The sequence below is a fragment of the Sturnira hondurensis genome, unplaced genomic scaffold (assembly GCF_014824575.4).
Source record: "Sturnira hondurensis isolate 20B ecotype Veracruz unplaced genomic scaffold, ASM1482457v3 Scaffold0013559, whole genome shotgun sequence".
In the NCBI taxonomy this organism is placed as follows: Eukaryota; Metazoa; Chordata; class Mammalia; order Chiroptera; family Phyllostomidae; genus Sturnira; species Sturnira hondurensis.
Window position 1 is genome coordinate 4,958,331 of NW_028086190.1, and position 19,117 is coordinate 4,977,447.

At 38.4% G+C, this 19,117-nt stretch overlaps 1 protein-coding gene across 3 annotated transcripts in view; it reads right to left on the reverse strand.

Annotated features, from left to right (window-relative positions):
• CCDC171 (coiled-coil domain containing 171) overlaps positions 1-19,117 on the reverse strand; it is a 313,810-nt gene that overhangs the window by 2,486 nt on the left and 292,207 nt on the right. The gene's annotated exons all lie outside the window — the stretch shown is intronic.

Genomic DNA, 19,117 nt, shown 5'->3' on the forward strand with positions numbered 1-19,117 from the left:
AAAACTCTTACAATCTAAAATCATAAACAAAGAAGCAGACTAAAAATTACTGAAATATGAAATGCCATTTGTATAAACCAGCAGTTTTCAACCTTTTTTATCTCATGGCACACATAAACTAATTAGTAAAATACCGTAACACACCAAAATATATGTTTTTCTCCTGATCTGACAAAGAAATAAAAACACAGCTATTGTTGTGTTGGTTGTTGTCATTTTTTATTTGACAGTCTGAGGGAAAAGAGGTCATTGCCCCTGACTAAATCTTCAGGTATTACGTATTTTAAAAATTCTTACAGCACACCAGTTGAAAATCGCTGACACAATCCATATGATAATACACAAGCATTAAATTATTTTCCAACTGTGATTGCATCTCTCATTTGCTCTATGTCATAAACATGAAAACTGTGCATAAAACTTATTAAAGTTATTGAATCAGTGAATACAATCAGACACTTTTACCTCTGCTTCTATCCGCTGACTGTTTACAGGAACCAATGTGAATACTGTTTATCTCCCTATGCTGCATAATGTATATGCTATGTAATATGACAAATTACAATGCTTAGAAAGTGAACTATGGATATTTACATTTTTCAAATCCATCAACCTGACTTATTTAATTGAAAAATATAGAGTGACAAAAAAAAGTCAATCCCAGTGACTTCTAAAACATAGCATGAGACATAAATGCTGGTGAGATAAACTTTTTGCCTTCACTTTTAATAACTATGCCACCACCTTTTAAAATAAATACTGTTCTATTATAAGCATTTGGAAATCATATATCAAAATATGGGATTCCAATATGAAAACAGTTTGTCTCAGATTTTAAAACATTACTGGTACGCAGAAACTATTGGGAATCAAACTTAAGATATCCACACACTCATTAAGTACTTAAAAACAGAATTAATATTTCGATGAAGCTACATATTTAAGCCTTAACATCAGCACTCAGTAGTGAATACTTAACATGAACAAAGTCTTACTTGTAAAGCAGAAAGGTATTGTTTTACAGCATTTATAGATAGTGGGAAAATAGTGATCAATTGCATGTCAGAATTTTCCAGATTCCCAGCAAATAAATGTTGTCCATAAGTCTAGTCTAAAAGCCCATTTTATACTGCAGAACTTTTCAAATAAACATCTTTTTTGGTAGATCCTCTTACAGTTTTGACAACAAAATAGTGTGAACTCTATGTATCTGCTTTATTATATCATGCTGTACAAAATCATTTCTACATGTGAAAACAAGAAGGAAGCTATCACTAGCCTTAGAAAAGTATTAGAAATTCAACTGTTGTATGTTACCATTTTTGTGGATTTTTTTTTTAACTACAACTGGAGAAAAATCAATGGTTGCATCTAACACCTAGTTCAGCAATTTTCTTTGATCTCTGTTCTTTTGATTTCTTGATACTTCACTGCAAGCCTACAGCTGACAGAAATCATCTCTCTTTATGCTGGAAGTTAAAAAACTCCTGAAATGGCCACTTGGATTGCTGCACGAAGGAGAAGGTTCAGCTTACACCCGTGGAAGGACCGAACTCCCGACAACCGGTGTTAAACCTGATTAGCAGCGCTGATGAGTTTTCACTTGCACAACCTTAATACAGCGCTGAGCATATCAGTCCAGAACCAGAACAGCACAAAATAAATGGGAAGGTTAAGAATAGTAGAGGGAACGGAGAACCCAAAGAACTTATGTATATGACTCATGGACATGAACTAAGAAGGCGGAAGGGGGAATACTGGAGGGAAAGGGGTGCAGGGCAGAGGGAATTGAATGGGAGAAGAATAAGGGGACAACTGTAATAGCATAATTGATAAAATATACAAAAAAAAAGAACTGGAACAGACATCTCACTACATCAGAGGTCGAAGGGGCACGTGTTTTCTTGCGCCTTCACTGCTGCACTGCTGTGCTGCCACAAGACCCAGGCAGCGTCACTACCTGACGGCCACTGTGGAGCCAGCAACGCCATCTACTACCTTAACGCTGCTGAACCTGGGGTCGAGGGAAATGCTGACGGAGCTGGAGCGGGCGCTGGCGGGGCCTGCTTTTCTGCTTAATAAAACTTAGCTATAGCAACAGTATCCTTTATTATGATAAAAGAATACTGTTAGGCAAGGCTTCAAAAGTTTGTTGTTACATCTTTATACTTCAAGTACGGGTCTAAGAAAACGATACATGAAAAGCGAAGAGCATGCAGAATCAGGCGAAGGAAGGTCAGGTATTCTCCGAGGGTTTTTCTTCTTCTTGATGCCTCAGACTAGAGAAAGATAATTGTGCCAAACTGACCAATCCCTCCTGTTTTGCAATGTTAAAGATATGATTTACTCAAATCTATATTCTGTTCTCGAAGTTTCCTTTTTTGTTCTCGTGACTCCGTCAACCTAGCACATCACACGTTAGGAAGGCGGTCCTCCGGGAAGGTCTCTCACGGCTCCTTCTCCTTAATATTCTGTGGGTCTAGGTACTCTGTCTACAAAGGGCCCCTCTTTAGTCTTTCCTCATCTTACTTTTTAACACGTCTTTTTCCACCATGTTGTCTGAAACCTTTTAATCTAATTTAACACTTTTTTACTAAATAAACTTGAAATGGGGCGTTGAGCATTTTGCTAGTATTTCAAATCAGAGACTCGCTTTGTGCATACTATCTTCTGACCTTATGTCCTAAACATAAAAAATTACCTAAAAAAGAGATTCCCTTAAAGATCTGCAATCCCAAAAGGTATGCCCTTCACCAAGTAAATACATTTACTTTTGTGTAAATGAAAATAAACTTTCTTTTGTTACTAGGGTCATTTGTTATACTCCAATCTGATTTTAAGTCACTTAATAGCTTAAAAACAAGCCAGCAAAAATGCTAGTAAAATTTTTATTTCAGAATGCGATATTAAAAAAAACAAATAAATATGAACTATCTGTCTTCTCATGAGTAATATCCAGAAATATATCATAACATTTTTAATATAACCCAGAGTGTAAAAGACAGTTAAATAACTTTTTATCAGAGACCATTAAAAGTTAATATTCACCACCTGATTTTATATTTTAAATCTGTAAAGTCTAGGTTCACTTAAACTAGTTTTTAAAGTGCTGAGGTATTCTGATAGTCTCTCCTATAAATCTATGTTTAAGCAATTTTTCAAAAAGAAATTAGTTACCTGAAATAAAAGCTACATGTCATGTGAATCTTTATGGGAGCACTTTTATTTACTCAATAAGCTGTAAATGATTCTATCTGAACTGTTATATTCCATCAGCTAAATATATATTCACAATACAAAATGTGTCCACTAAATTTCTGCATTTTAAGAATTTTATGAAATATAGTAATTGGACATGTCCAATAGCCATTTTTCAAGTCTTTAATATCTTAGTTTTCTAAGACTGTTTTCCCAATAAAAAAGTAAATAAAGCATTAGTCTAATAATAAGATAATCACTCAATAAATTATCTATAAATCAAAGCAATTTACAGACCAAGGCTTCTGAAACAATGGCACTAACCCATTTTTCTCCTGTGTAGCATTTACAATCAAGTTTAGTGTTCGAGTGATACAATTTAGTAAGCTGGAACAGTGCTGCAAGGAGATTATGGTAGGCACATAGTATGGTGCAGAGAGTGTTACAGTAAAGATCGGAAGACTGTAGTTTCACCTCCCAGTTTTGTTACGATCTAACTTGGTCATTTCGCAGCAGGTCAATCAGTCTTCTAGGTCTCACTTCTCTTACAAAACGAGGAACCAGACTATTTCCAGCTCTGAAGTTCTACAGGTGTGTTGTAAGTCCACATGTGACGGCATATAATACAATGTTAATAACCAACTTTTGAGGATGATGTTAACTCAGAAACCAGAACTTCCCAAACACAGTTTTTAAGATTTTGAAGGGATATAGACAGGCCATTCTCAAGGGGAAGGAATACATACTGCGCATGGTTCTAAAACACAGCCAAACAGATAAGATCAGCCACAGTTCAGCCGATAGGCTTCCTTTGATCCAATTCTCTAGTAATTGGACATGTCCGCTTAGTACATTTTCTCATCTTTTGTCATCTTCGGCCTCCACGATGACATTTCCAGTTCTGTAAATTACTGACTGCTTTTAAGTAGAGTGTGCAGCTTAACACAGACTGAAGAGGGGCCAAAGTCCCCGCAAGAGGGCCTTCCAGTGAGGCTCCCTCACCATTTCCACCTTCGCTCCTAATGCGTTCTTCCCACTAGTCTCGCTCACAGTTTTCTTCTTTCCATATACGTCAAGTTAGTTAACCAAATCCTCCCTGTTTCCCAGTTCTGCCCTGGTGGCATCATAGGACACTGAGGTGCGCACAAATAATCAGAATTGTCAGTAATCACATATATAGTTTCCCCTTGTGGAATGCTCAGTTATATATCTAATATATATATGCACACATACACAATTTATATATGTAATTTATACACCTAATATATGAGTATATATACACATATATGTATATGCATTGATACATATACACATATGTGAGTATATACACTTGCTATAAGGCATTCACATACATACATGTGTATGTGTATATAGATATACACATTCATATATATATATATATATATATATATATATACACACATTTACTATCACAGCATGGAATATTTATTCTTTGTAGTTATCAAGTCTAACTTTTGATTACCAATACCAAACCTATAGGAATATTTTATGCATTCTTCTCCCGTTGAGTCATTACAGCTAGTTTGGCTCTTTAGCTCAGTGACATCAAGGCATGTGGGGAAATGTGAGTCAATGGAGCATTGTAAAGGAGCTTCTAGATAAATAGAAAACCTAAGAGGACTGGTCACCTTCAGATTAAGAAGGGCAATCACAGAGGTAGAAATGAAGTAGAAAAGAGAGGTGATGATAACAAACTTGATTTACATTACAACAATTTGTCCCCACAAAGACATTCAGAACGGGTTCAAAAGCCAGAGCTCTAAAATGCACCTATCTGGTTCAACCTGCGGCCTCAACTTCTTGGTTATGATAGATGAACAGGATTAACAGTCTCGATGCTTCATGCTTCCTAATAGGCATGCCCTTTGCCATGTGACAGCCCAGCTTTCTACAGCACGGTACACAAGCTCTTTGCCTCCCCATCTCGCCCCATCTACCATTTCCTCACCTGTACTCTGCAACCCAGTTATGTGGAACTTGTGAGTCTGTGAATATGATGTTCCATAGTTTGCACCCACCTCCTCTCTGTCCACTGTGCGCGATACCCTTCAGCCCTTAGACTCTGTTCGAGGTATTCCTCTTTGTAAGGCCTTTGCCCCATCCTTCTCCAACCACAATTAGTTGCAACATCCAATCATATTGTTATATTTCTTCATGAGCATTTACCTTTTTTATTTTTACTTATTTATATGCACTTATGACTCACCTATAAAACTATGGGTACCTAGTGTGATCGATTCCTGACTTTGTATTCCTAGCACTTAGCAAAGTATCTGGGACTAAATAAGATTTCTAATTAATGAATGACTGAATGAAAAAAATCACTCATATTATTACTCCATGGTTTTGGTCTTATATTATTTGGTCTATTTGGTTATTTTATGTGTATACAATTTTGTCCCAATTAAAAGTAGCACAGTAAAGTGGAAAAAATACAGGCTTTGAAGTTGAAGAGACCTTGGGTTTCACACTTGATCCTGTCCTTCATTGAGGACATGATTTTTGGCCAGCTACTTCTGCAAGAGCCTGCATCCTTATCTGTAAAGTAGGAAGACTAACCCCTCATAGGGCTGTTGTAAGGATTAAACGGAATAATATACACAAAAATGCACAGCACACAGTAGCTCCCCTTCTTCACCTCTCCTTATACTCTTCTCATTCAATAATAGATTCCAAACTCATAATCACAGCAAATACGTGTTGAGCACATGTCGGGCCTCGTGGCAGGTTTAGCTTCGCAAGGCATTATCGGAGTTCAGGCAACCAGTGAGAACACACTCCTCATTTTACAGTGGAAGAGACCAAGGCTCAGAAGAGCAGAATCCATTGCTCCGTCTTGCACAGCTCGGGGAGCGGAAGAAACGAATGTTGAGTCTCGATCCCTCCAATCCCTCCCCAGCCCCGTGCCTCCTACTTTCTCATGCCACCCACAGAGGACACAGCCCCTGCTTACTTCCCACCCAGAGCTCTTTCACAAATAACAGGCTCTCAACAAACCTCTGTGAAATTAAAAAAATAAAAATGTAACTATATTGTACTAGAAGCTAAAAAAAATCAGCATTTATACTTTTGATATTTTACTAGAGTCCAAAATTTGAAGATCCATGGCACTGGAATAAGTAGCTACTGTGGCACTGACATAAAACACCACTTCTAGCCCTTTCGGCACAGGAGCCGGGATATTTTGGAATATTCAGAGCTAAAACTCAGCACTGAAGTTTTAAATTGCAATTGAGCATTTAAACTTTAATTTTAAATTACTTTAAAGATGTCTTGTGCCTGACAAGATAACAATTCCCATTTTCTTCTCGTGGATGTTTCGATTTCCTGACATGACTGAGGTTGGAAAAAGAGTCAAAGAATTTTCCCAGATGGTTTGTGTTCTTTCTTTTCCTACTTTCCTTCACAGCCCTGTGCTCCCAGCCTTGGCAGTTTTGATACATCTGATGGTACAGAGTGCCAAAAATACTGGAAAATGCATGGGAGGCAATTTTTCACCTGTGTCTCCAAAGTATATATTCCCAAACAACTCAGAATTTGAAATGTAAATATATCCATACACTCAACCATGTAAAAAGGTACAGAAACTGAATTAATAAAACTATATTTTTACTATATGCATCTTTATATACAGGGTGTGACAAAAGTGGCTTTATAGTTGTTGACATGGAAAATAATACAATAATTAATGAATAACACAAGAGTAAACTGTGTTTCACATGCTCCCAACTGTGAGCATACTTTTTTTCCTCCTGTAAAAATGCTATTGCAAAACTGAAGAGACAGCTGAGAAAAATAAGTGCAACATGGGATAGCCATAGGGTGACTTTCTTAGCTTCAAAAGGCTCATGCTAATCAAGAAAAGAAGAACCTCCTTAGAAAACAAGTTAAAGATAGTGTGTTTACTTAGATTGGGCTCAGCTATAACAGAAAACTTAAAACGTTAGTGACTTAAATGCAATAAAAACATGCATCTCTCTTCAAAATGTATATAACGCTATCAGGAATTCAGGCTCCTTCGACCTTGGGCTTCGCAGCCTAAGTATATGCCTTCCATCTCAGGGTCCAAAATGGTTTCTCATGTTCCAGCCATTATGTCTGCATACTGACCACAGGAATACCATAAGCAATAAACACACAAAAAAGTGCTAAACCTCATCCATGGAGCAAAGGGGGAGGCACCCTTACATTTGAAGATGCATCCTAAAATCACCATACTTGTCCTTACAACCCGTTGGACAGAACTTAGTCACATGGCTGACTTAGCTTCACGGGAATCTGAGAAATGTAGCTTTATTTAATTTATAATCTTCTGAGTGGCCCAGGTAATATTCAGTTTCTATTACTAATAGAGAGAAAACAGATCAGGACACCACTGGCAGCCTCTGCCTCAGATACAAACTGGCTATTGGGTGGGGAGGGAGAACTATAATAACCAATAAACACATGAAAAGGTGCTAAACCACATTCATACCTAAAGAAGTGCAACACAAAACATGAGAATGAAAGATTACTCTTTGCCTAAAGACAGGCAAAAATGTAGATGTCTGATGATACCCCCTGTGGAGAAAAGATAAGGAAGCAAACCGGCTCAGACCACGGAGGAGGGGCTCGGGCTGGCATGACCCTTCAGGAAGGCACCATTTAAATCGTACCTGACCTTGGACCAGCAATACCACCGCCAGACAGTTCTTCTCTGGCTAAACTCACAACAGTTCCCCAGATGAGTATACAGATGTGTTTACTGAAGCATTTTTTAATAGAAAAATATTATTTTAATGAAATGAAAGGGTTCATCAACAGAGTACTATTTACGTGTATTACATGACCACAGAATACAACAATTCTTTACAACTGAAGTAAATATGTTAGTGCTGACACACAAATATGTCCAAGTGAAAAAGCAGTGTGTGTGATTTTTTTCATTTATATTTAAAAATAAGCACAAACACACATATATGCTTACATATGCCTATTTTCTTACTGAAAAAGAAATCACAAAAAACTGTGAATTCTCTTTAGGAGAAGGGAATAAATTGGAGGATGGGTTAAGAGGAAAAAGCTTTGAAAGTTCGAATTTTCCTTCCCATGGTTTTGTGTCTTTAAAACAATTGGAATATAACAAAGGCTATGAACTGGCAGTTCACAACACTAAAAATACAGCTGACTAAAAATAAATGGGAAAAATGACAACCCCCCTATAATAATAATCAAAAATAAAAAGTAAAATGAGATGTTTATTGCCAATCAAAATTGAATTTAAATGTTATCATATAATGTTAATGAAGTATTATGAAAACAGGCATTCATGAATTGCTAGTGACTGTATAAACTGACAGAACCATTTGGTCTATAATTTGGCAACTATCTTAGATGTTTGATAGGATTGATCAAACAATTCCATTCATGATCAGGTTCTTTATATTAATAATAACAGACAAAAATGGAAAATAATCCCATATTCAACAATGGCTATATGGTTAAATAACCTATAGCCACTTGACAGAATATTATGTGGCTGTGAAATTCATGGTTAGAAACTTTTGAATAACATGATAAATGGTTAGGTTTGACCAGGGATCAGCAACCTCTTTCTGTGAAGGGCCAGATAACAAAGACGTTACGCTTTGCAGGCCGTATGTTCTCTGTTGCAACTACCAAACTCAGCTGTTGTAGCCACCAAAGCAGTCACACAGTATGTAAATGAGTTAGCATGGCCGTGCTCCGATAAAACTGTATTGATGAACACTGAAATTTGAATTTCACTTCATTTTCACATCATGAGATATTATTCTTTTTCAACCATTTAAAAATATAAAACCCCCTGGCTGATGTGGCTCAGTGGGTTGTATGTCATCCCGCAAACCAAAAGATCACTGGTTCGATTCCCAGTCAGGGCACACCAATCATGGTTTCTCTCTCACATTTCTCCCTCTCTTCCCTTCTTTCTAAAAATAAATAAATAAAATAAATAAAATCTTTAAAAAAATAAAAATAAATAAAACCATGCTGAGCTCACAGGCTATACAGAAATAGGTGGCAAATAGGTATGACCCATGAGCTGTACCTTGCTTGCCTCTGAGCCAGACTATGTAAGTGAAAAGGAAATACACAGGATTACAGATGACACTTGTCTTTGAGATGTTGGAATTGTTGAATTTCTCCCCATAAACTTCCATATTTTCCAATTATCTATAACAATGTGCCCTACTTTTATAACTAAAAACCCTTTATTTTAAAAAGACATTTTACATACACTAAAACCTGTATTTTAGTACAGTTATGACTCTGAACCGTGTGGTCAAAATGAAAATGTAATTGGTCTGTTAAAGGTCTCAGAGGGTAGGTCTTTAACCAAGTGTTTTGTAAGTTTTGGAAAAATTTTAATTTAGCTAACACCACATTCTTTCTTCCACATTTTCCGTTATCAGACTCCTCTCCTCAATTGGACATGAAGTAAACGCATACACAAATAACTTTATGGAGTAAGTTCACCTCTACTCTGTATAAACTCCTCATTGCAAAGTGGCTGCTTTCAATCTGTGCACCCTCATTTTAATCCAAATAGCACTTCCAGCTGCCAAATTACTGCTTTTGTGGTCAAAACGTACACATGTCACACTCTCTCTGGGAACTATTAAGTAAAACTTTTCTGACCACTTTTTCATTACTGAAGAATTTCTTCTTAACGTTATAAACCTTTTTAATTCAATGTCAAAAATTTAGTAATAATCTGGAAGCTATAAACTTGGACTTCTAAGCTGTATGCTTTTTGCTGAGTGGAATAACTAACCTACACTCAGGTAAAGAGAGCAAAAGAAGGAAAGAATCTTCTAAAATTTCAAGTTGTTTGAAAGAGATGACCTTCCTAAATCTTTGTAATACTGTAAGTACCTATCAGTCACATATCTCAATAAAATGAGCAAAAAACTCACATCTTAACACTTAAAACCCTTGTTTTCTATGCCCCTCCTTCCCAATACTGTTTTGAACCACGTTCCCTCGTTATTCCAACGACATCACACCTGAAACTCCTAGCAAGTCTTTTACAAGGTGTTGCAAACGGTCTTTATTTCCCCAGTGACCACCCAGGATGTAAATCCTATATTCCCCCGGCTGCTGACCCTTTGACCTCTGGCACAGCTGGGCCTTTCTAGAGAAACTGGTTATCTTTAGTTAAAAGGATGTGGTCTCTCTACTTCTCAGTGAGACAGGGCACTTCAGGCGTAAGTACCCATGTGCCTGGGGTTCACATTATGTGATCTGGGGTTCACATCAGTGGAATCCCTTCAAAACACAACAAGCACTTGAGACATGTTCCAAAACAAGCAGCTTAGCAGGCAGTGACATTTCCTTTACATGATAGGAATGTTATTTCTGATAGAAGTGGACATAGAAGTGGACATACTTCTGATAGAAGTTGGGACATTTCCAGCAGTCCCAACCCCAAACCATCTCTAGGGAGAACATCCTATAGAGCTATGAGAATAAGGCAGCAACTCAAAATTCAAAATAATATACCTATAGATTACATTTCAGGAATCTATTCCTTACATCAGCAATTTTCAACAGCTGTGCCACAAGAATTTTTAAAACATGAAATACCTGACTATTTAGTCAGGGGAACAGACCCCTTAACATTTAGAATGTCCAATAAAAAAATGACAACAGCCAACACAACAATAGCTGTCTGATGAGAATGCCCCATCTTGAATCATAAATATATAGGTCCTGTAACAGAGTTTACTGTTATTGGTTACATTGCATAATAGTGTTGTGTCTGATTGGTTAATTCTTGGTACCAGAAATCCTTATATACAAGCACAGGCACCTGATTTTTTAAACAGTCACTTTAAATCAAAAAGAGTAGGTAATTACTATTATCATTATTTTTTTTGTAAAGCAATCAAAATTACACCACTTTATGTCAGGTTGGCAAAAATATATATTGTTCACTGTGCCACAGAATTTCAGTAATTAGTTTCTGTGTGCCAGGAGATGAAAAAGGCTGAAATCGCCGCCTTACATGATCAATTCCATATGACAGATTTTTCCTGTGGTTGCGTATGCATAAAGCATATCTAAACCCACATCCACCATTAGTATTCTAAGTTAGCCCCATTCATTAATTCTTTTAAGAGCTATCTATAAAGTGCCTACAATGTGCCAGCCACTGTTCCAAGCCCTGGGATACAGCAGTAAATTATACACACACAAATTCTCCGCCCTCGGGGAGGTCACACTATCCTTAACTATGGGCATCCAGAGTCAGTTCTCCTTAAATTACAAGTTGCTAAAAAGTCTGTAACCACAGGAGTGCTGTTTTCCTAGTGTTAAGTTTTCACGTACAATGGCACTGAGTTTGCCAGCTTCATTGTTCTGTGGATACAGACGAGTTCCCGGTAATGTCTCATTTCCCTGATTCTTCCCTGACTTCTCCACACAAGACCTCAAATGCCCTTGTTCAGTCCCGTTCAAGAGTTGCTGGGTGGCTGGCTGCAATCTCTCCACCAGGTCCTGCCCCCAGTGTGTTAGTAGGCTCACTGTGCCATATGTACACTGGCTCTCCCCAGAACTGGCCAAACTCCTACCCTTCCCTCCCTGTCACCTGGCGCTGTGGCAACTCTGACTGGAAACCAGGGTCTCACCACGTCTGTAACACATATCCCTTTCAGCTTACATCCTTTCTAGGAGCCCCAGTGCAGGACCCTAGGCCGCTTGGAGGACAGGCATCGGGCCGTTGTGTTTCCGTCTCCTCCACTGGGCGCCTGCCCACGGAACCTCCACCCGTTCCACAACAACCTACGAAGCCCTCGGGCACACTCACTCCAGAAGAGCCTGCCCACCGGCTTGTCAAAAAGACCTGGACCTGTTTAAAATGCACTTCAGACTAAGTGTAGACAGAGTATCCACAAGATACTGATCAAATAAAGCTCTTTACTTAATTTTTTATCAGTTATTAAAGTGTCTCTTCATTTCTGCTGGCCTAAATACACTCCTAATACCTGTAAACAAACCATCCTTCCAGACTTATATCTATTTTTCTTCATCTCTTCTTTATTGTATATTATTATTTGAGAATATCAAACTTTGCAACAACAAAATAGCAAAAATATAGATGAAACATATAATATGTGTTAAGCATAGAAAATGAATCAGCCAGCAGTCTACAATACATGAACAGAATCTGTTAAGAATTGATAGCAAGCAAGTACCCTGACAGGTTACTTATAGATAGAAAGAGATGAAAAGGCCATATCATAACATAGAGATATGTCACTTCTAGGCTAATGTCATCCTTAGATTGGCACAGAACTGTGGATAAAACCTGAAACTGCTGTCCAGTAGCCTAAGTGGCAAGCTCTGGCTATTGGCCACTTGGCCGGCATCTCTCCTGGAAAGCAACTGTGGGTAAGTGGCCCCAGGAACCTTCTGTGTCCCAAGCTTCTTGTTTCAAATCTCCACCCCGGTCATCATAGTCACACAGAGTGTGGAAGGCTCATGGGCTGATGCAGCCAACAGAGACAGGTCATTAAACGCTGCACAACCAAGGAGTCAGGTAGTATGGCCCCCCCTGCTGGCTCCCTACCACATCCCCTCTGCTTCTCACTGTGCTTTCAACTAATCTGATAAACCCTGTGATTTGAGTATCTATCTTAATTTGGTCCACGAGACCTCTGGGATAACTTGGCTTCTAGTGTACTCGGAGGCTGCCACTGCATCCAGGTAATTTCCCACAGAACACCTTTGCTCCCTAGTACTAACCAAAAGGTAGGCCCTGAAGCATGCCCTGCTTTCTCCTGTCTTGGAGTCTCTGATTCATGCAGCTCTTTCTATTTAAAAGGAGGCTTCTTCGTCAGGTTTTTACAGTTTCTCAAGACTCACCTCAGGCATCAACTTTTCCCCAAACTTTCCCTTCCATCTACCACCTCACATTTGGCTTAGATGCCCCTTTTTTGCGTTATCATCACAACACACACATTTTTATAACAGCATGACATCACAATGTGCTGTTTGCTTAAACCTGGGTGTTCAATATGTAATCGTGTAATTTTACATTTATTTAAATATCAAGTTAAATTAAAACTTCAAATTCCATTGCTCAGTTGTACCAGCCACACTCCCAGTGCCCAATGGCCACACTTGCACCTTTATAGCAAGTTCTAATGGACAGGGCTGGCTTTCATTTTCTCTCATTCTAACTTTCTCCAATCCCTCCTTTCTAGAGTGCCTGAAGCTTCAGACAGAACCTCACTGCTGCTGTCCTTGTTTATCTCTCTTGACATTCTGGTGAGTGGTTTTTTGTTGGGGTTTATTTTGTTGTTTTTTGGTGAGTGTTGCTATGGCGTTTTACCTTAGACCTCTCTGAAAAGCGGCAGAGGAAGAAGCCTAAGACAAAAGTCGAGGAAAAGTTACCTTGGGAAGTGTCCATTGTCAAGGAATGCTTGCTCCTTTAAAGATTTTCTTTATCAGAGGAAAATAAAGTGCTCATTCTACCACTTTAATTTTCCATTTTTATACTCTCTTAAGAAAAATAGAATCTTTTTTTCTATAAGCTAAATTTGGAGACAGTCTAATTGATGTAAACCTTCAAAGCTGCCTTCGAGTTGAACGTCTATCGGGTTGGGAAGAAATGGGGAAAGGAGGGAATTTACATTCACTTTGCTAAACATTAGCATCTTTTGTTCAATCATTTGAATGCAGGACAGCGAGGGGGAAACAGCTTAGAGAACAAGAGCTGACACATGCGGTGTAAAATCTTTTAAGGTGCTTGGATGCAATGAGGGAGAAAGTGAACCGGAGCCGTATTTCACCTTCCTAACTGAGCTCCAGCCGGCGGGAACTTTGTGACAGGGCTCTGTCTCTCTGCTACACTTGACTGGCTTTGGCTGACATGCAGCTGTCAGACAGCAACCCTCTACCAGGCCCCTAACATGCTCCACAGCTTCACCCAATTAACTCGCTTTCACTTGACACGGCAGCAAAAAGCTTCATAATAGGTGGTCAAGGCACACGGTGTCTGCCTGCCCCTGAACTGCTCAGACGCAGCAAGATGTTTCACTACTTTTCTTCTTGCCCTGTGTGCTCACAACTAGTATGACTACCAGTTAGTCATCCATATATTGAGTTGGACAGGAATCCAGGAAATACTACAGTGATGCATTAAGCTTCTCAGAAAACAGACTTCTGGAGACTAAAGCTACACATCAAGGAAGTTCTTTCAGCCCTTCTGAGAGGCAGACTTGATTTTTACCAAAATTTAATGTCAACCAGCAAACAACGTACAGTTAGTTTTTCCGCAATATCTTTAATAGCGGTATTGCATAAGGGTGACCGGCACAGAGAAAGAGCACCTGACAGAGTGGGCAGAGAGAGTATGGGAGTCAGCCTTTGATCATAAAAATGCACCTTTTTTTACACAACAACAATCTCACTATAGATTTTTATCATGCTACTCAGCTTTCAGATGAAATATACCGTATTTTAAAAAATGTAGATAAGAAATGAACATTTTTATGCCTATTTTGAAAATTACTGGAATAATTTACACATTTCTCTCCCATCTCCCACTATGTTCAAGCCTAAGCATATAATCATTTTACATTAATTTGCACTTTAAAATATGAAAATTATGATATAGCAATATTATATAAACAAAAAAGTACTATAAACTGAATTACTTTTTAAAAACTGCATTTGTAAAGCTATGTGATAAAGAGGCTACCAAAAAGTTACTTTATGATAGGGCTCTGTTATTGGCATCTAAATGCAGTTCCTTATAGCGATTATTAAGATAGAGTTATTTCAGTTCCAAGAATCCTATCAGGAATCAAAGCTGAAAAACTAATGACAGAAATGGGAACCTTCAGCCTCCACCATCACAAACGGTCCTAGGAGAGACACTGCCTTACACCAGACCAAGTGCCTTGCCATTCATTCTACATGAGTCTGAAAAGACTATGTTTTTGGAATCAGGTCTTCAAGTAGCAATGCTTTTGAATTGTGCCTTCAAATTGAAGGTCATCTTTCTCTACCAAAAAGAAAAAAGTACGTATTTGTTGTTTTGAACACCACTCATTTCTTACCAGAAACTCAAAGCAGGGGTAAATCTTGACTGAATTCCTGAGCAGTGAGGAAGCCGTCCAGCACCCACCCTACGCATTGAGTCCTGGCAGAGTTTCCATCTGCGCCCACCTAGGGTCGAACCCTCCTCCCTCGCCACTCCTCCCACCTAGCACACAGAATCCTCACTTCTCACTTAGAGTCTTTAATGTGACCGATCACAATTCACTACAAGGGTTCATGCATACATCTGTCCTCTCACAAAAAGCTGTCACATCCCTGAGAGAAAGTCCCTTATCCCATCTCATTAAGGATTTAATAAAATATAATGCTTAAGCAAGGACTTCGGGTTCACACCGCCCTAGGTCCACACCTTGAACTCTTTGCAGGACAGACTCTTCTGAAAAGAGATAACCCACTTTAGAGAAGATAATGTCCATTACGTTAGTTAATATACATAAAGTGCTCACCACAGTGGCTGACACATATATTCAATAAATACTGCTTGTTGTTTTATTCCCAGTATCACATCCTTAGCCCTTGGTAAAGAATGTGGCACACAGTAAGTACTCAATAGAGGCCTGGTAAAGGAGTAATTAAATATTCCTTTGACTGCCACTTCATTTCAGATAGTGTAAAGGATAAAAACTGTCCATGAAGAATATGGAAGATGGATTTAAAACTTCCAGTGCTGATGGTATCACTTGTCTAGAAATAAGTAAAAATTTTAAATACCTAAATTTTAAAAAATCAGTAAGAATTTTGGAATTTCTTGGATATTTATTACCGAACAGATAACAGAAACAGCATAAAGACAAAAGACTCTTTATTGTTCTGTAGATATTTTTAATTTACCCTCCTATTTGAAGAGTTCCGTGGCTTGATTTACCTTCTTTGAGGAAGATGTCATTATGTACACAATTTTTAAGGAATGTGAATAAGTGGTTTATTTGAAATAAAGGTTCTACTTGGATACCAGCTTTAAAATGTTTCAATTCCTTTTTCCCTCTGACAATAGCTTTACATTTTTCTATCCGAAAGCTACTGAACATCTTAACCAGACTAGGAATTTGGATTGATAAAACAGAGGGGTGCTTCCTGGGCTGAATATACCCAAAATGACAGTGTTTTGGCAATATGTTGTATGTCCTTTAAGTCAAGGCAGATCAGAAAACAGATTTTTTGCAATTATATAGAATTAGTAGTATTTTGTATATGAGCAAAAATTTGACAAACTTGCCAATTTAATTTCAGTTTATAGTTAATGCCTCTGAACTAACCCCACGTGAAACTTACCAACTATACTGGTCTCCTAGGGCTGCCGTAACAAAGAACGAAACTGGTGACTGAAAACAGTTTATTTTCCAACAGGCCTCGAGGTCAAGGTGTCGGCTGGACCGTGCTTCCTCCCAAGGCTCAAGGGAAGAATCTTTCCTCATGTCTTGTCGCTTCTGGGGGTTGCTGGCCTTCTGCGTTTTGCAGCTGCATCTTCCCTCTCAGTCTCTCTGTGTGCCTGTGTGTCTCTCCTAATACGGCTGTTGGCCACTGGATTGAGGGCCCACGCTAATCCAGAGTGAACTCATCTTAATTTACTCGATTGTAGCTCCAAGACACTATTTCCAAATATAGCCATATTCTGAGGTTCTGGGTAAACATGAATTTTCCAGAGGATTCTATTCTACCTACTGCATCAACTGTTAACATAAAAAGGAATGAGCTAGCATGACTATTCTTATAATTTTGGGCTCAGGGCACCTGTATAGTTCTACATCTGACGATTTTAAATAATAGCTTAAATATGAATTCATCAAAGCCTCGGGGGCTTCCTAAGACCAAATTAACTTTTAAAGATCATGGTTCATAAACACCGTTTCTGGTGAAACTATATATTTAATCTTCAAATGTTACTAAGCATATGGAGCAAATATTTTATGAGACCTAACTATATCTTAAAGTGAACTAACCTTTTTTTCCTTCATTTCCAATTGTTGAATATTTTACTCTCATTATAAACCAAGTTGTTCAGAAAGCAGTAGGGTGTTTTTAAAGTGTATTAAATGATGCCATGATAAACATAAGCTTTCACCTAAAAATTTCATAAACAGCCTGAGGAAAAAATTTAATGCTAAGGTCTGAGAATTTCTATAATGCGTGTGCAGCTATAATTTTCTAGTAAATGCATGAAGAAATGCTATAACAATGGTGACGTGCGTGCTAGCCGTGCCATCACCTAAATCCACGCTATAGCAATTTGCTGTCTCTCCCGAATCCCAAAGTAGGCTGATTTGTCAGTATCATGATTTTCACTTTTTCAATCAACATAATTTTATAAGAATTATATGCAAAAATAATGCAGCTTAAAATGTTAATTTTACAACCTAAGAAATAAAACCCCTGTATTCAGAAAAAAGTATTAAATGGTACAAGTATTATCTCTCCCTGTCAACAATAAGCCAGGCATTTAACAACAGATCTTGAAACCTAACTATACAACATTCTTCAGCACAGATACCAAAACACCAATCAGAAGGCATCCTAAGGCAAACTACAATGTTCTGTCTAGGATAGGGGTGTTATTTTGAGGCCTTAGTAGTTTCTTCCTATTTTGAGAATGAGTAAAAGTTATAATCTATGCTCAATTGACTAGAACATAATAGAAATGACACTAATAATAACAGCAGGGACTTTACAGGTATCCTTTCCTCTAATCTTCAAACAAGCCTAGAGAGAGGAACTATCGTTATCCTCATTTTTACGTATGAAGAAACCGGCACATTCTTGAAGAGGTGGTTGAATTGAATCAGGACCGCATTTTTAGCAGGAGGTGTGGCCAGGATTTGCATGACCATTCTCCAGATCCCAAACACGGGCCACTGTCCAGGGCTTGTGGGTTGGGCTCCCAGTGTTCACATCTCTGATTCAGAACCTAGTAAGCCACATAAAATGGAGACAATGCCAGAAAAACAAATGTACACCCACAGGGGTGTTGTAAGTAATAAATAAGCTAACACATTAGGTTCTCAGAAGGTTGTCTTACACATGGGAGAGACGAGGTGAATGTTAGCTAATCTTCCCCTTCCACCTCTTCCTGCTCCGCATCAACACTCTGGCTTGAAAAGCAGATACACACACAAGCCCTGTCCTGTTTCATGTTCACAGACTGTACGTTCACCTGGAAGATACTCCCCCTGGCCCACAGGGGGCTTCAGGAAGAAAATAAAGATGACTGGGGCCAAAGTGGCGGCCACAAGAGTTTAGAAAGAGCCAGCAGCAGCCCCAGCACTCTGACTTACTGGCTGGGTGATGCTGCAGCAAGGACCCAGCCTTTCAGAACCTCAAAAGGAATTCCTTTAGCACACACACAAAAGTTAGAAGGCTATGTACATGGGTGTATACTGAAAAGTATAAAGAATTACATTAACAAACAATATTATCGTCACCAAAAAAAAAAAAATGAGTGCGACTTTGATTGTGCCTAGGCCAGTGGCATCCTCTCTCTGCTCCCAAAGTGCTCCCTGTACAGAACGGCTTCCTCAGATCCTACCAACCCTTCAAATCCAAGCTCCAACACAAATTCTCAAAGATATTGCCTAACCATCCCAGTCCAAATAAACCTATCTTTTCAGACTCCATGAGCATTTATCATCTTACTGCTTTATGTGAGTCTGTCCTAATTCACCAGTTTATATGCTCCAGCATATCAGCGACTCTTCATTATTCCTTTCTCCATCCAGTTCATGTGCAGATAACAATTCTTTTTCTTATATAAATTACAGGAAGTAAAAGAGCTTGAAAAGATTTTACAACTCTTCAAAGTGTTCAAAATTCATTAACT